The 15359-nt window shown below is 40.4% G+C and overlaps 1 long non-coding RNA gene across 1 annotated transcript in view; it reads left to right on the top strand.

The window, feature by feature from the left end:
- Positions 1 to 15154: 15154 nt before the first annotated feature.
- The window catches only part of LOC113302797, a 1630-nt gene continuing 1425 nt past the window's right edge, over positions 15155 to 15359 (top strand). The window contains exon 1 of the long non-coding RNA XR_003337099.1: positions 15155 to 15297. This is a non-coding gene — a long non-coding RNA (uncharacterized LOC113302797). The remainder of the gene's footprint in view (positions 15298 to 15359) is intronic.

Genomic DNA, 15359 nt, shown 5'->3' with positions numbered 1-15359 from the left:
AAATCTGTTGGAAATCCGCCTTCGTCACCAGATTGGACCGTATTGGGCAATCTTCCTTCTGCTGGTGATATGGACTTGGGTGGTGCTCAATATTTTTCTTCGGTTCCCAGCTCGTCCACCACGCCGTCTCTTCGTCGTGGTGAGGGCTCAGTAATCGTTTCCCATGTTCGCTCTCAAGCGATCGATAGAGTTGTCACTGAGTCTAGCAAGGGTAAGCTGTATGAGAACTTGAGCCTTGGTAGTTCTGACGATGTCATCCTGGAAGCTATTCTGCGGGACTCTAAGGGTCCTTTTTCTGTGGGGTTGATCATCATCATCTGGTTAGCTCTTTTGAAGTAGCTTCACAGTTGGATGTGTTGTCTTCTCAATATCGTGCGGCTAAGGATCTATTCTTTGACCCAGATTGCCTTCGCTCCAGCCAGAGCTTTGGTGAAATCTGCAGGGTTAATATCCAAGATATGGAGGCTTTCATTGACACTTATGCTGATTTCCTTCCCCGTCTCTCCGCGTTCTCAGTAAGTGATTCTTACTTTACCGTTTTGCCTTTTGTTTTGATTCTTCATCTGTTCTTATACTCCTTTGTTTGCAGCTTTGCCAACAGATAGATGTTGGTTGTACCTTTTTCAAGTTCTATAGGGATAAGTGTACTCACTTGAGCGCTCTGTTGGAGCGTGCTCGTCAAGAATATGCCCTTGTTAGCACAGAGCAACCTTCGCCTATTGATGTTGCTTCTGCTTCTAAGATATCTTCGTTGGAGGACGACTTGAGGAAGACTCAGAGATCCTTGGAAGCTTGTCTATTGGCTCTTGAGAGATCTAACAATGCTGCTAAAGCTGCTGAGGATGGACGTAAGGCTGCTGATTCTGCCTTAGCTGCTGAGTCCTCTAAAACCATAGGTTCGTTTATTCTTTCCTTTAGCTTTGTTTTTGTTCTTGCTTGGTTGCATAGTCCTGAGACAACCTACGCCTGCCAGCTGGTGGCTTTAGTGAGCTTAGACACCTCCGGGAGCAGATAAGCAAGTTGACGTCTGATGTTTGGTATTATCAGAAAAAATCCGATAGGTTAATGAACGTGATTGTTCATAACGAGGCTCAGCTTTCCCTTGAATCTGCTCATAACACGGATCTTGTAAAGTAGATGGACTTGCTCCGTAAAGAGCATGATGAAGCCCTTAAATATAAAGTGTATCTTATTTCAAAGCAAAAGGAGGATATTTCCCTAGTTGAAAGGCGCTTATCCGCCCAAGAAATCATCCGCAAGAAATATCATGCAGATTTCGAAGATGCTTGTGATTCATTAGCTAAAGTTACTGCAGAGCTTAATGTTTTATCTTCTGAGGTATGTTCTCTTAAGAGCAGACTTGTTGAGGCAAGCTCCACATCGTCTTCCATGTCTCATGCGTCCTTAGTTAAGAAGTTGGAAGAGTTAAAGAATGTTTACCAAGTTCTATCCTCTGAGAATACTTCGCTCCGGATAGATGTGGATGACCTCCGGACTGAACGTGATACCCTTGTGGAAGATCTCGAAGCAACTGGGGTGGACCTTGGGGAGACCCAGCATAGTTTAGAAGAATCCCTTAGCCATGCAGGAGGTAGCTTAGGGTCCTTATTTTCCAGCAGCATCCTTTATGTCTTTTACTGATTCTTCTTATTGCTTACACCCTTTGTACTCGCAGGTCTCCAGGAACAAATAGTGGGTGCAAATGCCAAGATTAACCGTCTTAAAATATCTTCATTGGAGATATCCCACCAATTTGATGTTGCTGCTAAGTTCAAGGATGAGGCGCTCCAGCAAGCTAATGATCAGCTTAGCGCTCATGTGAGTGAACTTAATCAAAAATTGGCCTCTAATTTGGCGACTCAGGCCTCCCAATTAAGGTTCAGTTCGAGAAGTCTGCTATTGATTATATCAATGACGCCTTTACGGAAGCTGAACATCAGGCTGAAGGAGTTGTTTTTCCTCGTCTTCTTTACCCGTGATCGTGTCGTGTCCAGTCTGTCTTAATTGAACTCTTTGTTGTATTATGCCCCCAGCTGAGGGGCCTTTGTATCGTCTCCTTTCCTTGAAATAATGCTTCGTGGTGGTTTGAACCTTTGTTATCTGCAACTTTTAAGACGTGTTAGTCATATTTTGGTAATATTATTATCGTACCTTTATTATTACATGAATATTTTGTTTGTAGACGTATTGTGTCTAGATAATTGCACATTCAGGTCATCATAAGGTGCTAAGGTATGTTTAACCTTGGGTGGAACATTCATCGTCCTACCTAAGTATCCTTTGGCCAGAAGGTACCGCGGTGGCGAAGGCTCCTACGTGGGCAATAGTTTTCCTGTAACCCTACGCGTTTAGCGCGAAGGCTGCTTTACTTTGACAAGGTATCTCTATATGGGATATCTTACTTTTTCTTATTGCCTCATGGATGGATACATCACTCCGCGGATCCGAGTATTGACATATGCGCAGTTATGTCTTGCCTTGTCTCATCATCGGTCCTGATGGAAGGTGTCTATTCTAACCCAATTTTGTACCTAATCAAAAATTGACTTTCTCTTAGCAAAAAGTTTCTTTCATTGATTAGTAAGGTTCATAATACCTTTGATCAGGGATAGAACATGGTGGCCTATTGCCTGCTCCCTTCTTCTCCTGAGTAATCACCATTCTCTTACGGGTAGTACTTTTTTAGGTACATTGCATTCCAAGGGTGTTGCAATACTTCACCTTTGAGGGTCCTTAGGTAGTATGACACTTTTCCAGCGATATTGTGTATGATGTAGGGCCCGTCCCATATTGGAGCTAGCTTGCCCCACTCCTTCTCTCTTTGATATGGTGGTGTCTGACGCAACACGTATTCTTCGACCACAAAGTTTCTAGGGATGACCCGTTTGTTGTATTCACGAGCTAGCCTTCGTTGATAGTTTACCATTTTTTTCAAAGCCACTTCCCTCCTTTCTTCAAGATCATCGAGCTTATCTAGCATTAAGTACGTTGTTAGGTTCTTCTCCCATGCCTCCGTTTTTGTTGTTGGAAGTATTATCTCCGTTGGGATGACTGCTTCGGCTTTGTAGGTTAGGAAGAATGGAGTTTCTCCCGTATCCGCCATTCTTGTAGTTCGGTAGGCCCATAGGACATTGTGCAGTTGTTCGCACCATCTCTTCTTGTATGCTCCTAGATTTTTCTTCAAGTTCATCGCTATTGTTTTGTTAGTCGCCTCCTCTTGTCAATTTATCTTAGGGTATATAGGAGTGGACTTGTTTTTCTGAATGTTGAAAGTGTCGAACAATATATCTATGTTTTTTCCTTGCAACTGTTTGCCATTGTCAGAGACTATGGCGGATGGTATTCCAAACCTGCATATGATTTGCTCAAACAATAACTTAAAGACATTTGTGTCCCTAATTCTCGCCAAAGCCTTTGCTTCCACCCACTTGGTGAAGTAATCCGTAGCCACAATAAGGTATTTTATCTTCGAGGTTCCCTCTATCAAAGGTCTAACAATATCACCCCCTCACTTGAAAAATGGCCAAGGCCTGATGACTGAGTTAAGCTCCGTTGCTGGTGCTTTAATCTTCCTGGAAAAGCGTTTGCATCTCTCACAGCGCTTAGCCACGTTCTTTGAATCTTCGTTCATGCTTAGCCAGTAGTATCCTTGCATTTTGGCTTTGACTTCCAATGACCTTCTTCCGCTATGGTTGCCGGCATTTCCGTTGTGTACATCATGGAGTATTCTTTTGCCTTCGGTTCGTGAGAGGCACCGCATCAAAGGTACAAGAAATGACCTTCTACACAGTATTCCATCACGCAAGTTATACATTTCTGTTTTTGATTCAAGTTTCCGAGCCTCCTTGACATCTACTGGTGAGGTACCTTTGTCAAGGTATTGGTGAATTGGAATCCTCCAATCATCCTCCACTTCGTCTCCATTGTCTTTTTCCGACATAGATTGGTCTTTGTCAGATTCTTCGACTTCGTCATCTGGTTCTTCTTTGTCTTCTTTTCCTTTCTCAGCTTCTCTCATGGCTCGAGTCTGAACGGCCAAAGCCTCCTCAGCTTTTGAGATTGGTCCCTCTATCGAAGGCTCGTATATCCTTCCAATTTGCATGAAGGTGGTATTTCTGTCCCTTAGCATTGTTGATATGAATGCTAAAGCATCTGCGTGTCTGTTATCTTTTCGACAGACATGTCTGAATGTAACGTTGTTGATCTTTGATGCATGCTCATGTGCTAACTTTAGGTACGAAGATAGTACTGCATCCAAAGTTTGATATTTGAGATCGATTTGTCTAATGACTAACAATGAGTCACTAGTCAAACGAACATCTATTAAGCCTAGCTCTCGTGCCAAGTGTAGGCCATGTATGACCGCCTCGTATTTCTTGATGTTATTAGTGTATTGTTCGAATTCTAACCTAAACGCATAGATAAGTCGGTCTTCGGTAGGGGTTGTTGTTACAATCCCTATGCCTACGCCCTCTCCATTGGAGGAGCCATCTACGAATATCTCCCACCTCCGTGAAGTCTGAGGTTCCAAGAGATCTTCTGGTTCTTGCTTATCTTCCTCCATTCCTGGGATGTCATCTATCTCCTCTTCGTCGTTGAGAGGTAGGTCCGCCAGAAAGTCTGTTAAGATTTTTGAGCCTTCCTTGTTTCAAAGATTATGTGGAATTGCTTGATCATGGCATTCCATTTTGCCACCCATCCAATTTTCTCCGTGATGTCGAGGATTTGTCCTATCTGAGCCTTTATAAAGACTCGTATGGTATTTGCGTCGAAATATATCCTTATTTTTTTGTTTTGCCACTAATAAGGCATATATAAGCTGCTCCACCTTGGTGCAGTTACGCTCCGCCGAACTGAGTGTCTTGCTGATGTAGTATATGGGCTTTTCTCCTTGTCCTCGATCTCGTACTAGTACTGCGCTCACAGCGTAGCTTGTTGCTGCTAATTACAAGGTGAGAATTTCACCTGGCTCCGACTTTTGTAAGATGGGTACTGAAGTCAGATATTCCTTGATTTTCTGGAAATATTGCTCGCACTCCGTGGTCCACATGAACCTGCTTCCTTTCCTTAGTGTATCGAAAAATGCTCTGCATTTATCTGATGATCTTGCTATGAATCTTCCCATAGAAGCTAAGATTCCATTTAGCTTTTGTACTCCTTTTAGTGTTTGTGGAGATGGCATTTCCATTACTGCTTTGACCCTTTCGGGGTCTACTTCTATTCCTCGCTTAGTTACCAAGTATCCTAGGAATTTTCCTGAGGTTACTCCGGATGTGCATTTTTCCGGGTTTACCTTCATGTGAAATCTTCTCATGGCTTCGAATATTTCCCTTAGGTCTGACAAGTAGTTTTTCGCCTCTTTGCTTTTGACAAGCATATTGTCCACGTAGACCTCCAGTATCTTGCCTATCCACAGCTTAAAGATTTTGTCTACCAATCGCTAGTATGTTTCCCCCGCGTTCTTTAGTCCAAAAGGCATACTTGTATAGCAATACAATCCTCGTGGGGTAAAGAATACAGTATGCTCCTGGTCTTCTTCTGCAAAGGTGATTTGGTTGTAACCTGAGTATCCATCCATGAAGGATAGCCTCTGGTGACCTTCGGTTGCATTGACTAGTTGGTCAATGTTTGGCAGCAGGTAGCTGTCTTTGGGGCATGCTTTGTTGAGATTGCTAAATTCGATGCAAATGCGTACGCCTCCATTCTTCTTAGGCAAAATCATCATGTTAGATGTCCACGTGGGATACTTGACTTCTCGTATGAACCATGCGGTTAGTAGATTTTGTAACTCCTTTTCTACCGCTTCTTGTTAGATGTCTGCCATCTTACGGATGCGTTGCTTGAATGGTGATATTTTTGGTTTGAGACGAAGGTGGTGGAGACCAAATTAGGGTCAATTCCAGGCATGTCTTCCATTGACCACGCAAAGACATATGCTTAGTCTCTTAGTAGCCTTTTTAGTTGCATCTCATATTCCTCTTCAAGTAAAGTTCCGATGTTGATCATTTTTGGCTCTGCTTCCGTTCCGATGTTGATTTTCTTTGTTGGTTCCAACGGTGTGAAGGTTTGTTTCTGAGGACGTTGAGGAGTGTTTTTCTGTAATTGTAATTTGGAAAAGACGTTCGCCTCTGGGGTGGCGGAGGTGCTTGTCTCTGGAACTGAGATGGATTCGGGTACTAAGAAGGCTCCGTCCATCACTTCTTTGGTGTTTGCCTTTCGTCTTTTTCTTTCGTGTTGTTGAGCAGCAGCTCTTTCTTCGTTGAGTCTGACCTCTGCTAGATTGCATAGCCTAGCGTCTTGCTGATCACCTTTGATTTCCATTTTACCCATGGGTGTAGGAAAACGAAGGTACTGATGATATGTTGAGGTTGTTCCTCGTAATCTATGGACCCATAGTCTGCCCATGATTACATTGTAGGGCGAAGGTGCTTCCACCACGCAAAACCTTGTACTGGTTACTAAGGGTCCTGCATGTACCTGCAAGACAATTTCTCCTTTTGGTCTAGAGACTTCTCCATTTAAACCGTATATTCTACAAGTGGAAGAATCCATTTGCTTTGTTGTCAAACCCATGCGTAGGTAAGGTTCGTAAAACAATACATTTAATGAACTGCCCCCGTCAACGAGGACCTTCGTAACGTTCCATCCATGGATTGGAAGAGTGATCACAAGTGGATCATTGTGCATTTCGACCTCCTGATTGACGTCTTTTGTTGAGAATGTTAATGGCTTGGCCATCCATTCTTCCCAAGTGCTAGTAGGTGATCCGCTTAGCTTGAACACCTCATGGGTTTCTATATTTATTCTGTTCGAGCTAAGTCGAGGATGTCTTCGAGCAGTTCTTCTTGACCTCCGCTGGAGAAGGTGATCATGTTAATGTACTTGCTGTCCTGAGGTAATTCTACCCTTTTCTTTGGGGCCACCTCAGTTTCAGCTGGTTGTATCTGTACGTACTCCATGAATTTTCCTTCATCTATGAATCTCTGAATTATGTTCCTTAAGTGATAGCATGTATCAGTTGTATGGTCATAGTACTGATGGTACTCAGAGTACTCCTTAGCGTCCTTCGTTTTATCTGGTTTCTTCCCTCTAGTGTTAGGGTAAGGAAATCCAGGATTTGCTCCTTCCTTACTTAGGATGTGGGAGAATGTGGTATTTATCTTTGTGTAGGTCTTATCTACGAACTCGTCTATTCCTTTTCCTCTGCCTTTTTCATCTCCGTATTTTGATCTTTTGTCTCGAGAGTTGGTTCTGCCCCCGGTCTCGTTTTGCCTCTTAGGTATCTCTGGAATTGGTTCCATAGAGTTAGTTTGTTGCGGAGTTGTTGTTGTCTTTGCTTGTGCCCTAGGGTTGTCCTTCTGGATTTCTTCAAGTCTGATGTAGCGGTCTTGGACAACCATGAGCTATCCTTCGGAATCAAGGTCTATGTTATGAAGCTCCACGAAGATAGCTGAGGTTCTATCAAGGCCGTACTTATAACAATTAATGCTAATTTCTGGATTGAATTTTCCGATTGCTTGGCACGTCTTCTGCCACCTGTCTGTGTACTGCATTAATGTTTTCCGGGGTCCGATAGCTAAAGAAAATAGCCTATCTAGCCCTGCTTTTGTTGATTTGTTTTACATGTATGTCTCCAAGAATACCGTAGACAATTGCTCAAAGGAATCAACTGAGTTTGCTGGTAAATTGTCATACCACGCCAATGCCGAACCTATCAAGCTTGCAGGAAAATATCTACAAAGTACTACCTCATCTCTTTCCCAATGGGCAAGGACACAAGTGTAGTATCGTAGGTGGGTTGTGGGGTCAGAGGTACCATTGTAGGTATGAAACGCAGGTACTGGGCATTTCACAAAGATAGGCTACCTCAAAATGCGGAGAGACAACGGAGATGTTGTCGCTTCATGGAGCACTTATTCTAGTCTTGCGCCTGCATGGCCGGTTTTTATACCTTGCATTTTTTTTCGCATCTTCTCCATTTGCTCCATAACCATGTTCACATTGTGAGCATCTCTGGAAAATGCCTCATCATAGTAGGATTGAGAGGGCTTGTAGGTTGAGTCCGTCTCGTCTGGATCGTGGTGCATTCTCCTGGCTCCCTTAGGTGGGTTAGCTTTGGTGGGTTAAGATTCACCCTTCGTCTTCCTGAGATAGCTCTGTTCTCACGCCTTTTTAACGGAGGGTGAGTTTGGGAACCTTCGATCTGTATTTCCAACATGTCTTTGAGATTCTGGTTCTCCTGGTCCATCTCGTGCATTGCATCCTCATGGTCCTTGTTACGGAGTAGCAAAGCTGCTACTTGTGCTGCCATTTTTTCTTCGTTGTGGATTCCACCATCCTGAGGAGTGTTGTCGGCCGTATCCTCAGAGTTATCCACTCCTTCTTCTATGACTGGTGCGTTTGGATCTATCTGGATCGGAGTTAGGTTTCCCAACCCTCGTCCCGTAGGAACTAAGGTTCTGGGTAACCCTACATTGGCCGCAGGTGGGTTCGTAATGGTGGGATGCTCCGACAACGGCATGCCGTAAAGTGGTTGAGCTCCCGATGTTTTCCCCATCCATTCAGCAGGAATAGGTGATTTTTTAGCAATCTTTCTTCTTGCTATTTCACTTTGTCCGTCCTCTGCTTCGGTTCTTTGGTTTGCTTGAGACGACTTTTGAGATCTTCCTCTCGTGATTGCTGGTCGTGAGCTTGTTGGTACATCACTTGGTTTCTGCATGCCTTCGGCTCTTTTTATCCCGCGGTCACAGAAAAAATGACAGAAATTTTCTACTCGGGTGCCTTCGTCAAAAGTAGCAATTAATGCTCTGACACAGAAGACGGCTAAGCAGCTTTTTTCAGAAAAAGGACTGAAATGACGTTTTGAAAGAAGGGTATTAAATTTTTATGACACCCTTGGAAGAAACAACCTTAAAAGTTGAAAACCAATTAAAAAGGGGTGTCAGATCTCCAAAAATAAAAAACAAGGTTATTAAATGCTTTAAAAGATCTTTTTTTTCTTAAAATCTCACTAAGATTCCTCTGCAGTCAGATGTACTCAGATCTAACGGATGCTTTGTCGGAAAAGGCGTTTTAGTACAAAACAAAAGTTTTAACATTTTGTATGTGCGTTTTTGTGAAAACTTTCGTAGATTTGTGAGATTGCTAGTCTTTAGAGGCTATGAACTCAAAGAACTTGCGAGAACAATGGACGCACCAATCACTAGAAAGTGAGATCCATCGTTGTAGAACGTAGATCTCTTCGTTAAAGAATATGCTTAAGTAAAATTAATGACGGAACATAAAAACTCTAGTTGTTGAGCAAAACCTTCTAACGCCAAACTGTGACTACTCGTTTTCCCATAGTCTATGTAATGTATACAGCTCAGAGAATCAGATACTAAGTAGTATTGATGCCTCTGTTGAACTGATAATGCTAAGTAGTATAATATACTCAAGATCGCAATAATAATAAAGAACACAAATATAATGTAAAAGGAACTAAGTTATCATGGGACACAAGAGATTACGTGGTTCGACTTTAGTCTATGTCCACGGGGTAATGAGTGATTGTTTTGTATTATGTTATGATGGTTACAAAGATCTTAAATGCTTCCCAAAGTAATAGAGAGAACTCAAGTTGAAGTAAATACTTAAGTTCTAAACATTAAATAGGTATAAGCTTAAGACTAGATCTTCTCTTATAGGTATTGAATGTCTTAGTTTGTTGGCGAGGCTTGGTATTTATAGCCTCTTCTGCTCCGGGTATATCTTTGCTATCTTTGGGTCCATCATTTCCTGATATACCTTCCGTACCAATGGTACCTTCGTTCGCCGCGTGCTTTCTCCAGTCGAACTTTGCCACCTCAGCTGACTCAGGTTCCTTCGGGAGCTTCCCAACCTTAGTACAGATTGTACCTTCATTCACCTCCAGCCTCTGCCAATCTGGTACCGCCACATCATCTCTTTCCACGTGCTTTGATTATGCGTGTAGATAAGATATTTGTGCATTTAATGCTGATTAGTTATGTCATCTACCTATATCCCTTCGCCAGCTGCCTCCTCATAGACTAGGCTTTTACTATTTTCATCTTAGCCGTCGAGGTATACCTTCTTGGGACAAGATAAAGCATATCTATGAAGGTATCCTCTGTCGCTTGGATTGCATTGTATAGCGAGAGCTACACAATTATCTTGTCTGCGGCCACTAAGATAGTAACGCGTGCTCCACAGAATATTGGTATTCAAAAACCGTTAAACCCATGATTGTGATTGAATGTTTGTTTGATCAATCACATAGTTCTTGAAAGTCAGATGAACCAATTCTAAACTTGTTTGGAAGTGTGGCAATTCAAGGTTGTAAGTGTGAAAGAGAACTTACAAAGTAAGGATGTCGACATACATTGAACACGTGTTGTGAATGTTTATTTCTTTAATTGTTCAAAGTTATTCATTAATATCTAAGGGAAGAGAATCCCAGGATCGAAACATAAGTAAGTTAAGAATCTTTTAATTAAGGTTATTAATTTCATTTTTTAGGGAAATATAAGAAATAGTAATGTGCATTTACTAATTAGATTTTCCGAGATATTCGATCATTATTTTTGGACAGAGCATTTCCAAGAATTATGAAAACCGATTTTGTGCTTTAATGAATATCTTGAGAATATTTTCGTTTTTGGAAATTCCTTGGTGTCCAAACTTCCTTGTCTATAAATACTTGAAGTTTGCCTTTCTAGCAAACTAATCCTTCGTAACAACAGACTTCCTCTTTTGTTGTTGTTACTGGTGTAGCCGCCTATTCGGAGAGGAGAGTAACCTAATTAGGCGAAATCTCTTATAGACGCTCAGTTTAAAGTCTTCTTTGGGATTGAGAAGCTCTAGCGTAAACCGTTGGTGGGAAACTAGATAATTGTGGTTTATCTTTTGTTTTCTATTGATTTGATTGACTAACGATGGTTGAAATCTGATTGCACCTAGTTTGTTTATTCTTGAGAATCTTCTCTTCTGATATAAGATTCACTCAAACTAGTTCATAGTTTCGACAGTGATCTTTAGACTGTTGTTAGTTCTAAAGACGATCTTGTGGTAATTCATTGTTAACAGACTCTGTTCTGTGCGTGATTGATCACAAGAGATTCAAGTGATTGTGTGCAGGTTTTTATTGAATATTTAAGAAGATTTGAAGACAAAAAAGATATTGAATATCTGACTTGGCTTTATAATCTTTGGTGTGCACAATACTTGTTTTAATAAAAGATGATCCAATTAATAATCGGTTTATCCTTGTGGTAGATTAGATTGATTAATTGAGTAGATCGGCATCAACACAATTCTTTGGATTAAGAGTGTTGTTGGCTTAATATTAAACGATTACTTCGTTAATTGAACATAAGATAGATCTAAGGACCCGACGAAGGAGTTTATGTTAAGATAAACGGAAGAGCCTTTGTCCGACTCATATCACTTGGTTGAAGAGAGTTGATACCAAACAGATTTTTTGTTCCTTTACTGTTTGGAATACGAACCAAAGAATTTGTTCCAAGTACGTGACTTATTTATAAGTTGGAGGCGTGGGAATACAGACGGAACTAGGTGAACTATAGGTTTAATTGCTTGGTCTCAACTATACGAAGTTAGGTGTTATTTTGTGTAGCGGCTTAATCTTGAGAGTATTCAATTCTGGACAAGGTCCCGGGGTTTTTCTGCATTTGCGGTTTCCTCGTTAACAAAATCTTGCTGTGTCATTTACTTTATATTTCCGCATTATAATTGTTTTATTATAATTAAAGTAAATTAAACAAACGTTAATTCATATTTACTTGATAAGCAATCCTACTGTGTTTGGTTAAGTCTGAACCTTTGTATGAAGTAAACATACTTCGTTGTTGTATTGTCTCGATCTCGTATCCATAGACGATCACACGAAGTATGAACCGATTGGTTGTATTGTCTCGACTCAGTCCATAGATAATCACTTTCAGAGAAAGAACTTATAGGTAGGAAAAGTTTTAGCTTGAGGTATATTTGGGTACCCTCGCCTTTTGAAATTGATCTCTAGACTCCACGCGTTCATCATACAAAGACGAAGAACTACTCAAGGAACTGGTGGAACTTCATCGACTAAAAGGTATGTGGAGACTTGAACTTATCTATCACTCAAAATTCTATCTACTCTATCTCCTATCTTGAGACAAAAGTCGTATTGCTATATAGACTTCGATTTTAAACATTTGCTATTTCGAGCCGAGTTTATCTCGCTTATCTATTTCTCGAAATATGTGTTGGTAAGTTTTCGCTTTGGCCAAGTTCATCTTTATAGGTGACGAAAGTCAGGTTGATTATTTCAATATCTTGAAAATCGCTTTGATGAAGAATAATGTGTGATTAACCTATATTTAACATCCTATAAGAATGTTTCAATGATTAAAATTAGAGTTTAGAATATATAACCTTGAATGGATATAAACATTGTATGTGAACTCATACTTGTGTAAGTCCATAATCCTTGAACCAAAGTATGCGTACTTTGCTGCTCAGGATAACGATAACCAGAAATAAATTCTGCATACTTGTACGCATACTGTCGGAAGTTCACGTCCCGTGAATTTCTGCTAGAGTTTGTGAATTGAAAACAAACATAATCCGGGTACTTAAGTATGCGTACCGGTATGCATACTTGAGTGGGTTATTTTCTAAAAACGGTTTATTCGTGAACTTAAACTTATATAAACTAAGGAATGCATATTTGCAAACGGTAGCTATAAAGTTCATGAATCGATTCGAGTGAATCAAAATCGTTTTTGCTTCGATTGTGTCTTGTATACTTTTATGAGATCTAAGCAATTGAACAACTATCTAACTAGTTCTTTTGAGTCATTTGAACTAGTTATGGTGAAGATGAATATGGTTGATATGAAAGTGCTCATATGGCTAACCATTTGGTTAACTACTGTTGAACCAACTAGGTGTACACATTTAGGTACGGTTACACAAACCTAAATGAACGTGCATTTCATTTGTGTATAACAAGCTAAGTTTGATCTAACGGTTGAAAGATATTAGCTTGAATCTAATCAGGTTTTCATCTAACGGTGAATATTGAATGCTTTGTTACCAAGGTAACTTGGATTGCAAACCCTGATTTGAAAACTATATAAAGGATAACTCTAGCAACTGGGAAACCTAATCCCCACACCTCATGTGTGATACTAGTTGTATAAGCTAGAGTCGATTCTCCTTTAACCTTAGGTTTCTACCGAGACCCTGTAGGTTAACGACTTGAAGACTTCATTGGGATTGTGAAGCCAGACCCAACTATTTTCTCTAGGTTGCGTGATCTGATCTTGTTATTTCTATCGTATTTGAGTACAATCGTAAGATTGGATTGAGATTAATTTGTACGATAGGCAAAATAGAAATGTAGTCATAAACACCTTCGTCTCATCGTTTGTGATTCCACAATATCCTGTTTCGCTAGTCGATTAAGATTATCATGAGGTGATTGATAATTCTAGGCTGTTCTTCGGGAATATAAGTCTGGGTTATCGATTGGTTCATGTTCACCTTGATTTATCAAAAGACAGAACAAAACTCGTAGGTATTTCTGTGGGAGACAGATTTATCTATTCTTCTAGTCTTTTCTGTGTGATACAGATTTGTTTATTAAAGTCTTCGACTTTGGGTCGTATCAACTCTTAGTTGTGGGTGAGATCAACTTAGGGAATCAAGTGCATAGTATCCTGCTGGGATCAGAGACGTAAGGAGCGCAACTGTACCTTGGATCAGTGTGAGATTGATTGGGGTTCAACTACAGTCCAGACCGAATTTAGTTTGTAGCAAGCTAGTGTCCATAGCGGCTTAAAACAGTGTGTGTTCAATCTGGACTAGGTCCCGAGGTTTTTTTCTGCATTTGCGGTTTCCTCGTTAACAAAACTTCTGGTGTCTGTGTTATTTCTTTTACGCATTATATTTTGTTATATAATTGAAATATCACAGGTTGTGCGTTGAATCAATCAATTGGGAAAACCGACTTTTGGTTGTTGATTGAAATTGATTGATCCTTGAACATTGGTCTTTGGTACCGTTCAAGTTAATTTCTCTTGTATTCAATTAGACTCGCAGATTTCTATTTGCTTGAGTAAGTATTGAATCGAGAAATTGAGATATAATTCTATGATATATTTTTTATTAAGATTGAGTCTGACTGTCTAGTTGATTCTCTTAAAAGTATATTGAAGTTAGTACATACAGATTGCTAAGAGAATTATTGGGTGAGGTTGTTGTACCCACTTTTTCATGAATTCATCTCAAAAAGACCCCTTAAAAATACATCTATCAGCGGTATATCATGGAAAAGACGTCTTACTGAAAATGCCGAAAACCTCACGGGTAAGGGCTAATATTAGCATAAATTGTTTGTTGATGGGGGTCAAACACAACGAGCCAAACATGTTAGGTTTGCTTTATGGCCTAAAGTTAAGTTGTTTGCTGCACCAAAGTTGTTTGTTTATCGCATAGGAATTCATTCAAATTATGTGGATAACCACGTCCCAACCAGAGTTACCAGACACATACCCAGTAGAATCATTTAACTTAGATGTTTGAGTCGTTATCCAATTACGACAAACATGAAAGGAAATATCTAATTAGCAGTACAAGTTTGAGAAATTTGCACTAAAATAGTATAGGTACACATGACATCATTTCAGGAGCACGTGACCAGGGAGTTCAATACATTTTCACGAAGCAGTAAAACAGATTTGTGGCAACTTTATCTCATCACGAGGCAGGTTCAAAATGAACGGATAAAGTATCTCTTGTGGCATTGGGTGTATGCGACAATAATAGAGTAGATCAGCAAAGAGGTGATTACGTAGACGGAGTGATGCCCGCACCATAGACAGCTTAGAGAGCAACCCGCACATGAGTTATTGTCATGTAGAACTTGCCGTTTAGTCCAAATCCCAGCCAGACACATACCCAGTAGAGTCAAAACTTGCCGTTTAGACCAAATCCCAGCCGTTTAGTCCAAACTTGCCGTTTAGTCCTACCCTCTCAGACCTGGTAGCAGTTAGTCCTAATTTGCCAAATTATGAACGGGTTAATTCTTTTTCGAACGATTTGGTCCAAATCAGATTTTTTTGATGACAAAACTACCCATCAGGTATAATAGGTTTTCATGATTTAGTGCAGTTTTATATTTTAGTTTCTATCGAGAAACGTCTTCATCTCCCAACAAACTCGTCTCTCTCCCTCTTTTAATCTGTTAAAGAAGAAGGAGGAGTTTATTGAAGGAGCCACCGGGAATCGACTGAGGTATTGAAACTCACAATCATTTTAAGATTCTAAAAGTTTCTGATTTTTTTTTTTTTTTTTTT

Source organism: Papaver somniferum, chromosome 8 (assembly GCF_003573695.1).
Source record: "Papaver somniferum cultivar HN1 chromosome 8, ASM357369v1, whole genome shotgun sequence".
NCBI classification, from domain to species: Eukaryota; Viridiplantae; Streptophyta; class Magnoliopsida; order Ranunculales; family Papaveraceae; genus Papaver; species Papaver somniferum.
This window is presented reverse-complemented; position numbering and strand designations above follow the sequence as displayed.